The sequence below is a fragment of the Heterocephalus glaber genome, unplaced genomic scaffold (assembly GCF_053883595.1).
Source record: "Heterocephalus glaber isolate CG9 unplaced genomic scaffold, H.glaber_assembly_v1.0 deba00001006, whole genome shotgun sequence".
Lineage (NCBI taxonomy): Eukaryota > Metazoa > Chordata > Mammalia > Rodentia > Bathyergidae > Heterocephalus > Heterocephalus glaber.
Window position 1 is genome coordinate 23992 of NW_028258180.1, and position 10090 is coordinate 34081.

Genomic DNA, 10090 nt, shown 5'->3' on the forward strand with positions numbered 1-10090 from the left:
ATATTTGTAAGGACACAGTAAAATCTCTACTTTTGTATAAGAGGATCATCTAGGACAAATAGGTATTCATAACTACAGTTAAATGAATAATACAATTGGTAGTTTTCTATAATGAGCCACATGAAGATTTTAAATAACCATTATTTTTATATGTAAATAGCACCTGCCAAAATGCTTTCAAAGATCAAACTTTATTTGTACTATTTACTTGTTTTTCTTTTTTAAGGTAATGAACAGGTAAACATTAACCAAGGCTTAATTGATGAACCATAAGTTCCAGATTAATGAGGTACTATTTTCTCCCTTTGGGAAAAGCAAAGTTGGCTGTGAGAAAATCCTCCTACTTACTGGCCCTCCATTATGGAAGGATATGACACTCCCAACAGCAGACATTGAATATATTTAGAGGTAAAAGTTTTTGGATGGTAGTAGGCCACTTAACTTCATTTTTAAAACAACTTATAGTATTACTATGAAGAGCTTTCTTGACTCACAGATATTCCTAAATGGCTGATGACATCTCTATTCCTGTCTTTGTTGCTTTTAACGATTTTGTTTAATGCTTTAGCACTCAGACTGTTCCTTCTTTTCTATCTGAAATTGATTATTTACAATATCAGATAGAATTTGCAGTATTCAGCCATACTTTTGTGGCTTCAACAAAAGTTTCTCAAATCTGAGGTGCAGTTTACAGTCCAAATCTTTACTTTCAAATCTAATGACTTAAAATTCTAAATATCAACAATTTTAAGCCAAGTGTGGTTGTGTCTGCCTTTAATCCCAGCACTCAGGAGGAGGTTGATGCAGGAGGATTGCCATGAGTTCAAGGCCAGCCTGAACTACAAAGCAAGCCTGTCTCAAAAAACAAACAAAACTAAACAAAATTTCGAACAATAGATGCCTTTTGAATACATTTAGAAGTAAAATATAAACAGTCACCTTCAGATCAATCTCTGCTATTCAAATACAAGGAATACTGAGAACCCTGACCAGCTTGGTCCTTATGCCAGTCAGTCCCTGAAACCTTGGAATCAAAATTTCATATTAGCTTATCTTCCTATTTCTTGTGCTCTAGGACTATCTCTCTGACTCAGTTTGGTGATGCAGACAGAACTGGATTCTAGGAATAAAGACTACTAAGAATGCACAATGTACCCATTTCAATTGCAAATATTAGCACAGAAGAATTCCATTCTTCACAGATTAATACTTTTGCTTAAGTAGATTTTTCTACAACAGTTTCATTCAGTAAAATCATTCAACTGGAACAATATCAAAAACTTATTTGACAAATCTCTTTTTAAAAAACTAAAGTTTATCAACTGTGGTTAAACACAAACATGACTAAAGAGAGAGACTACTATTTTAGATACATAGTCTGCTGTATGACTTGGAAGCTGGTTCTCTTGTTTCTGGATGATTAAGTCCCTTACATCTGTCTCATCTTCTAATTTCTATAAACATTTATAAGAAAAGGGAAGGTGAAGAATAGAAACAAGGAACATCTCAGAAATTATTAGCAGCTTTTGTGAAGGGTAAGGTCAAAGATTTTTAAAAAGATAAAATTGGCTAAATGATTTCATTAAACATTATCAAAGATAGCTACATATTGATAATAGACTTTTGAACCATAATAAACATTTTGTTCCACATACATTATGTATCTACACTATATGGCACAAGCTAAAGCTACTTCCGGTTAGAATATTTACATCTGTAAAAGATCAAGGGGTATACCATCTTTCAAGAAAGCTGAAAAGGCTGAGTAAGATTGTTATATTTACACATTTACTTAGTTATTTTACAAAGACTGATTCTTAGATTACTCAAGCTGTTGCTTAGGTTAAGCTGACAGTCAATAAGGTAAAGGCACATGTAAGCCAGAAAAATTTGGTCCTATTACTTTACTATAAAGTATTCTCCATGAAAATATTTTATGCATCTAACTAAGTCACTTAGCTACAAAACGTTTTAGGATTGTCACTTAGGTACTGTCTAAGTCAGATGTATCTTTCATAAATTTGTAGTCTTTCCATGGCCCAAGTGAAGAAGCAAAAACTTTATTATTTCTATTTTCTGATATAATCACCCATGTATTACTGTTAAGCAACAGAAACACATTAGACTGTTTCTATACATATAGGCAGAAAATTTCTGAATCAAAAGAAAAAACCTTACTACATTATAACAAGGTAAAGGTAAAGGGATTCACTATAGCAGTCTTTCACAACTGCAGTCATGAAACGCTCATGTTTCACGAATGAACACACAAACACACAAACCCTGAATTACCCTATACTACACTTTCTTCTAGAACAAAAAACTATGTTAAAAAACTTGACCTATATGTAACACTGTTATACAACTGGCTTTCAAGAAATAGTGTGTGCCCTTTAAGAGATTACCAGATGCTCTAATGCAATCTGATCTGTATATTACTCTGTATTTAACATTTACCAACTAGCCATCACATTATTACGGGTTGACTACTAGTATGTATTTTACAATAGCAACTTATAGTTGCACTATTATTAAATTTTTAGTCTATATTAAAGTAGTTAACAAAAAAATTGATAATTTTTAATGGCAAAAATTTGTGAATCCTTTTCCCCTGTGGGTACAACATATTTTTTAAAAGTTTATCAATATTTTATTTTCAAAATCTTCCATGATTAAACTAGTTTTGGAAACTGTTCTATTGTGCATGAACACAATAATCCCTGCTTTCAACTTCATTTTGTTCCACTGTCATGTTTTTCTAGTTCATTTCTTTTTTTCTTAAAATGTAGGGAAAGTTACATTTAGTACTAACACATAAAAGAGTCACATTTGATTATTTAAAATTCTAAACTTTCCCATTTATTTAATGCAAGATACAAAGAAGCTTTCCTAGCTTCTAGAATTTTCTGTTAAAAACTAATGTTCTGTTTTACAATGAACAGATTAAGATTGTGGCTTTCCATTAAGTGTAAAAGCAGTTTGTTCACAAGGGATCAGTTACATTTACGTAAAAAAAATGAAGTTATGATGGCCATGAGTTCAGCTGTTAGATACACAGTTGTTAACCTAGTTCTAGTTCTGTTAACGTATACTTTAAAGTGTTTTGCATAATATGTCAGTTTGTACACTGCTCTGGCACTTTTTCCTTTTTTTTTATGTTTTAAAATTAATTTTATTGGTACATTTAAGGTATACAATATAATGACATTCATTATTGGAAATTTGCACCTTTACATAATCCATCTTGGTTCCCATTTTTTACCCATTCCCCTGCCCTCCCTTCAACCCCTCCACCCCTCCCTGTCTACTAAGACTTTGTTTCCATTTTTTTCTTTTTCTCATATTAATTCCATTCCCCCACCCCTCCCACTTCCCCTTCCCCTTTGCACCTTTTCTTCCTATTTCACATTATCTATTACATCTTTTAGTCCTTATTTACACTTTCAAAATGTTCCTAGTTTCTTGTTCTTTATGGCTGAGTAATACTCCATTTTATAAAAAAAACACATTTTCTCCAGTTGATGGGCAATTGGGTTGACCCAGCTATTCCCCTGCTAGATGTCTATCCTAAGGAATTATGAGAATCATACCACAGTGATATATGTGCACCCATGTTCATAGCAGCACAATTCGTGATAGCTAAAATTGGAAGTATTTCTTGAATAGGTCTCGTAATGGTAAATTCTCACTGTCAGATTGTTTTATAAATCTGGAAGTATTTTAATTTTTCCTTCATTTTTGAAGGATAGTTTTGTTAGATACAGAATTTTTAATAGATAGTACTTTGAATATATCTTCCTACTGCCTTCTGACCACCAGAGTTTCTAATGAGAAATCAACTGCTACATCAGTTACTGTTGTTTTCAAGATTCTTTCCCTTTGTTTACAGCCATACTACCCTGAACGTGTCTCATCTTGGAATACTTGGATGCGAAATTCTTTGCCTTTGAGCTTGACTGTGCTGCATCTAGATGTGGCTCTCTGAATTCATTCTATTTGGAGTTCATTATACTTCTTGGGTGCATGTTTTTCATCCAATTTGGAAAGTTTACATTATTGTTTCTTAAAATACATTTTTTCCATTTTCTTCAATCTCTTTTTTGGACTATTATTTGTATGTTGTTATGCTTGATGCTATTGCCCAAGTCTTTGTGGTTCTGTTCAAGTTTCTCATTTTCTGTTTCTCAGGCTGGATATTCTCCATTGACTTATCTCAAATTCACTGACTCTTCTGCAGCTCAGTTCTTCTATCAAGCTCTTTTAGTGAATTGTTTTATTTCATTCACTATACTTTTAAATGCCGCAATTTATATTTGGTACATTTTTATAAGAACTCATGTAGTCTTTTTTATTAAGTCCCTGATCGATCTAGGTTTCTTCAGTTTCTGTTGACTGTTGTTGAAAATTTTATTTAAAAGAAAATAATGTGGCATATCTGGAAATCAGATTCTTTCTCTGTTCTCTACCAGTTTATTGATTATTTAGTGTCTTGTCCTGGACAAGTGTTATAAAACTTATTCTGTATAGATACTGGAGTTCCTGCTTGGTTAGCTCAGTGATTAGCTAATAATTGGACACAGAAGTCCTAAAACACTGACCAGGAAGCCTACCATTCTCTACCCAGAGTCTCTGTGTGTCGGGGTGGACCGCCACTTCTTACCTGTGCAGGTCCTCAAGCTCAGCCACAGTGAGAAACAAGGACTTCCTCTGTTTTTTTCTGAGTATGCAGAGCCCTGCCCATGCATATGTGGCCTTCTAGGTTCCCAAGAAGCTGTTGGACCTTTTCATTAGCCTAATATTCCTTTAGTTTCTTGGCCAGCCTCTCTTTTGCCCCAGGTAGTATAGTCACCTTGGACAGCTGTGCAATTAAATGGTGGTTGCTGTTTGCACTAGATGCCTGGGGACAAAGCACCCTCCACTGAGCATATTACATCAGGTCAAATAAATGCAAATCTCATGAGTGGGACTTTTCGGGGAGCTCTCAGCACTCTAGCTGCTGGGTTTCAAACTTCCGTGGACTTGGGGAGAGAGGGATTGACTTAGGATAAATGAAAACACCAGAGAGCTCACTTTTCTTACTGAGATATAGCCATTTTCTTGAATCAACATACCATGGATTGTTGAAAGCATTCTGGTTTCTCAAAAATGTGAAAAGTTGTTGTTGGCCATTTTTGCAGGTATTTTCATTGTTTTAATGGAGGTATGATTTTTAGAAGTCCTGATGTTTTGGAAGTTCATCAGGCCCCATGCTTTGGGAGTAAGACCTACGCAGTCATGACTGGTGGAACCTCTGTGTGTTTTATGTGTAAAAGCAAGCAAATAACACTGGTGTAGTTGTCTCATTCATCACTGCTCATCAATTAAGCACTGAAACGCCACTTACGGTGATGGACAGGGCCCATGGAAGATCTTGTCTCTGCTCGGTTTCTGACCTGGTTTCTTATTACCTCAGATAGCAGCTGGTCCTCTGTGTACTAAGAGCCTGGACACCTTACACTTGGCCATTCTCTCCCCAGATGATTTCCCAAAGCCACAGATCATCACCCAGCCAGAGACAACCATAGCTGTGGTGGGCAAGGACATCCGGTTCACGTGCTCAGCAGCCAGCAGCAGCAGCTCCCCTATGACCTTTGCTTGGAAGAAGGACAATGAGGTCCTGGCCAACGCTGACATGGAGAACTTTGCCCATGTCCATGCTCAGGATGGAGAGGTGATGGAGTACACCACCATCCTGCACCTCTGTCATGTCACTTTTGGGCATGAGGGCCACTACCAGTGTGTCATCACAAACCACTCTGGCTCCACCTACTCACAGAAAGCCAGGCTCACTGTGAATGGTATGGAGATGCCATCTCTTTGTGGTTCTCTGCAAGATTCCCACAGACCACACTCCTGATTTCCCTGTCCATTATCCATGTAAAGATGACCAGGAAGGAGACACACAAGGTTCTTTGGGTCCTCATAACTCCTTTCCAAAGTGGGTTTCTTCAAGAGGAAAGGCCATCCTGTTAGCTTCCTTGGGACAAACATGTACTAGCCTTCCCTCTGTGATTCCTCCTTGATTGAACAGGTATTTTTGTTTCGCACATTCTTTTATGGTAGCTAATTAAAGCAAGCCCACTTCAGGCCCTGCTTATCGGAGACCTCTGTATGTAGACTGAGGACCGTGAGGTGGAATGTTCCATCATGAGCCTTATCCTTGAGGGGGTTATTATGGCACTTTTTCTTGAATAACCTTCTATAACTTTGCTAGCATTAAGGCACTGTTACAGTCACTGGTGGATTAAAGTTATTAACAATCATATAAAACAAAGGAGAACAAAAGAGTAAAACATCCCATTTAAAACTAACATTCCTTACTTTACCACTTAGCCGGTCACAAAGGTTAGGTCCTATGTAACCAGCTGTTAGCACACATGAAGAGGTCTGTAATCTAAACACACAAGGCAACACATGGAGAGAGTGAATCCCATTTATGGTATAGTGTTCAATTGAAACCCAATGACAACTCTGCTAATAATTACAGCGTTGATAATTTCTTTCATCTCAATCACCACCAATTACAGTCCTCATGGCTTAGTATAACACTGTTCAGAATGTACCATTCTGCTGAGAGATTCATGCAAAACTTGAGTGAAACTGCCACCAACCCAAATTTGAACCGCCATTCAGAGTAAGCTATATTAAAAGAATCCAAACATGGAAACTAACTCATTCCTGCTAAATGGTAGATGAAACTTAACATCACCAACTCTTTCATGGACACTCAAGATGAAGATAATCAACTTTAAACTCGAAGCTCTTTTACAATCACCCTTGCTCAGTTTTTTAGTATTTCACAACACCCCGCGCTTGTGTTCAACCAAGAAGAACTTTCTGCATTCTGTGTGCAGCAACACTACCTTTGTCTTCCGAGTCAGACTCACTCTGGGACGTGGAGCTGTGTGAAGCAGAACTGCAGGGGGAAGAACATTCTGGCGAACATAAGTAGTGCATCAGCGGGAGGCGGTACTTCCCACAGAAGTCCACAAATTTAATTTGTCTGACACAACAATCAAAGTAGACTCCGCCACACTTTGGGTTTGGGCAATTGCTGGCTGAACTCAAGTATTTAAGAAGATTCCCAGGAAGATCATAGGGAGTGTAGGAAATATTTCGCATCTTAATGGTCTGTGCAGCTAATTCCAGGAGAGTTGGAGGGTGGTAGGTTAAATCTCTAACAAAACGAACAACCAGTGGATTTCCTCATAAGCTCAACTCTTTCAAATGAATACGGTGGAGGATCTCTCGGGGCACGTATGTCAGCAAGTTATTGTGGAGACTGAGGGAACGAAGTGAACCCAACTGTGAAAGCTGAGGAGGCACACTTTGGATTTTGTTGTCACATAATACCAAGTAATTCAGAGAAGGCAGATTTGCTAATTCCGGTGGGATTTCTTTGATGACGTTTCCTCCAAGATATAAACACTCTCAACTCTGCAAGTTCTCGATCTCGGCCGGGATGTTCTGTAGTTGGTTGCCGCCCAGGTTGAGGGTCTGCAGCGCGCGAAGCCCCAGCAACGAGGCGGGGATCTCCTGGACGCAGTCGCCGCTGAGGCTGAGCACCTGAAGACTTCGGCTGAGGGGCGACTGGCCACCTTTGGGCAGCGCGCCCGGCCCACCGAGCTGGTTGTTCCTGGCCAGCAACGTGCGCAGGCCGCTCAGCGCCAGCAGCTCGGGTCCCAGCGCGGTCAACGAGTTGCCGCTCACGTCCAGCAGCCGTAGGTGAGGAAAGCCGCTGCCTAGCGCCCGCGGGAGCCACACCAGACGGTTATGGGGCAGCAGGAGCCGCGCCGCTCTGCGCTGCGCGCCTCCGGCTCGAATTCCAGCGTTTTACTGGACACGCTGAGGCGGAACCACTTCAGCTCGGCCTCTCCGGCCACGGCCACAGCTGCCCCAGCCTGCTCCATCCCGGCCGCCCCGGAGCCTGAACTGCGCCCCGGAACCTGAACTCCGTCATTACTAGTTCTTAATGTCCTCCTGTTTTTTGGTTCATTTTTTCTTTTTTAAAAAAACATTACCAAACACCACGTTCATATTTGTTACTTATGGATTTTTTTTCTGGCCCCACAACATCTCTTTCCAAGCTGTCCATGTGGTTTAAATGGCTTATGTTCAAAACTTAAGTGTACGTATTGACTGTTTTGGAAAGAAGTATAAATACGATAGGTCCCTCCTGCTTTTTTTGTCCCTGGGGTTGTTCTCAGGCCCTCATGCTTGCCAGGCAGGTGCTATGCTGCTGAGCTATATTCCCAGCCCCTGATTGTACTTTTATGTCTTCATTCAGTTCACCAATATTTTGAAGGGGTCCATCGTAAGTTGCCATTGAGCATTGCTCAGCCGATCCGTGTGAGTTCAGCTAAAGCTGTGGACCTGGGGCTGAATTCCTTTCACACTTCGTAGTTGGATCTAGAGCGGGAGACCGAGGTGGTGCCAACCCCCAGCGCGCATGTGCAGTGGAGCCCAGTGACGCTAAAGCTGAGGTGGGAGGAGGGCGGCACCGGAAGCCGGGATATCCTGCCCCACCTCCTCACTTGACCAGCTGCCCTCACCACCTAGGCTCTGCGAGCCTGAGTCGTCAGCAGAGACGCTCATGTTACCAGTGCTTTCCAAGTTAGTTTCCAGACTTGCTTCAGTTGGGGGTGCAGCAGGTGGGGTCAGGGCGACGGAGTACACAGGTCCCAGTGAGGGGAGCAAGATGGTACCAACCACTTTGGTTCTTTTTTTTTTTTTTTGGTACCAGGGATCAAACTCGGGTCTTTGCGCTTGCGCAGCAGGCGGTGAAACCACTGAGCTAAATCCCCGGCCGGTGCCAACCACTTTTAACAGCTGCCTCTTTCACCCCACACCGTCTTCCAGTTCTGCTGCAGAATGACACTGCCTCTGAGATGGAAGTAAGGCTCTGAGGAAATTCTGGACCTGCACTGGAAAAGTCACTATTGGCCCAGGCGAATATAGGACATATCTCATGTTGAGTGAGTGGACATCAGAAGATGCATTTTGTTTTTGTTTTTGGTACTGGGGATCGAACTCCGGACCTTGCGCTTGCAAGGCAGGCAGCGGAACTACTGAGCTAAATCCCCGGGCCCTAGATGCATGGTTTTTATCTAGCATTTGTACACACACCATATTTTTAAGTCATAATGTTAATTTGAGCCAGCTCATTTCCAGAGTCGCCTTCTCCACCATCATCTGGTCATTGGATAAACTACTTTGCTTTTTCCAGTGTCACCTATCCTGGGATCTGCTTTCTCTTTTGATCCCCAAGCCATGGCCTTTCACCCAGCTTGGTTAAGTGCTTGAAGGACCTCGTGTTTCTGTGAGATCACTGCTGTCTTTGTTATCTGGCACACAGGGCCCCTACTGGGGTCACTTGGGGGATGATTTCTCCAGACGTCATTAGATGCCGCTAAAATGTAGTAAATATTCTCTCACTACATGACAGTGAATCCCAGTCCCGCACTGAATTCCTCTTGATTTGCTTTCTCAACAAGATCTTGACCTTGCTGGAGATGTCCTGCCTAACCAGGCTGTGTCCAGTCTTCTCCAGTCCCTGTGTGTGACCCTTCTTTTACTTCTGCTCCTATCTAAATGTCATCCTTGAATGGAAACCACAGAGGGGACCCCTGTAAGTATTCGTAAACCTTCAACTGAGGGACATTTTCTGGAAGAGATTTTCCAGATTAAATTTGTCCTAAGTCTTCAGAAGGTAGAGTCCAGAGCTGTCTTTGCCTCCACTGTCATCTCCCCTTTCAGTGACAAGCTGGGCCTATCAGAGTTGCTTGTAGATGTTCTCACCCACTAAGAACCCTGGATGAATCTGACAAGGCTTAGATCCTTTCAGAAAGGACTGGTGTAGCCTCCCTCTGTACTCCCCCGTGTGACCAGCACAATGCTCTACACACAGGGCCTCAGCAAAAACGTTCACTGAGCCTAACTAATTCAGAACCTAAGTTCCTTAGATGAGTACAGAGTTTACATTTTTTAGGTATGGGCAGTATAAAAAGAGGAGCAAAGCAGTAATGTTAGCTTATTTTCTAAGAGTACAAAA

The 10090-nt window shown here is 40.8% G+C and overlaps 1 pseudogene; it reads right to left on the reverse strand.

Moving 5' to 3' along the window:
* Positions 1-121: 121 nt before the first annotated feature.
* LOC147828541 (leucine-rich repeat-containing protein 58 pseudogene) lies at positions 122-9712 on the reverse strand (annotated as a pseudogene).
* Between the last annotated feature and the right edge of the window lie 378 nt (positions 9713-10090).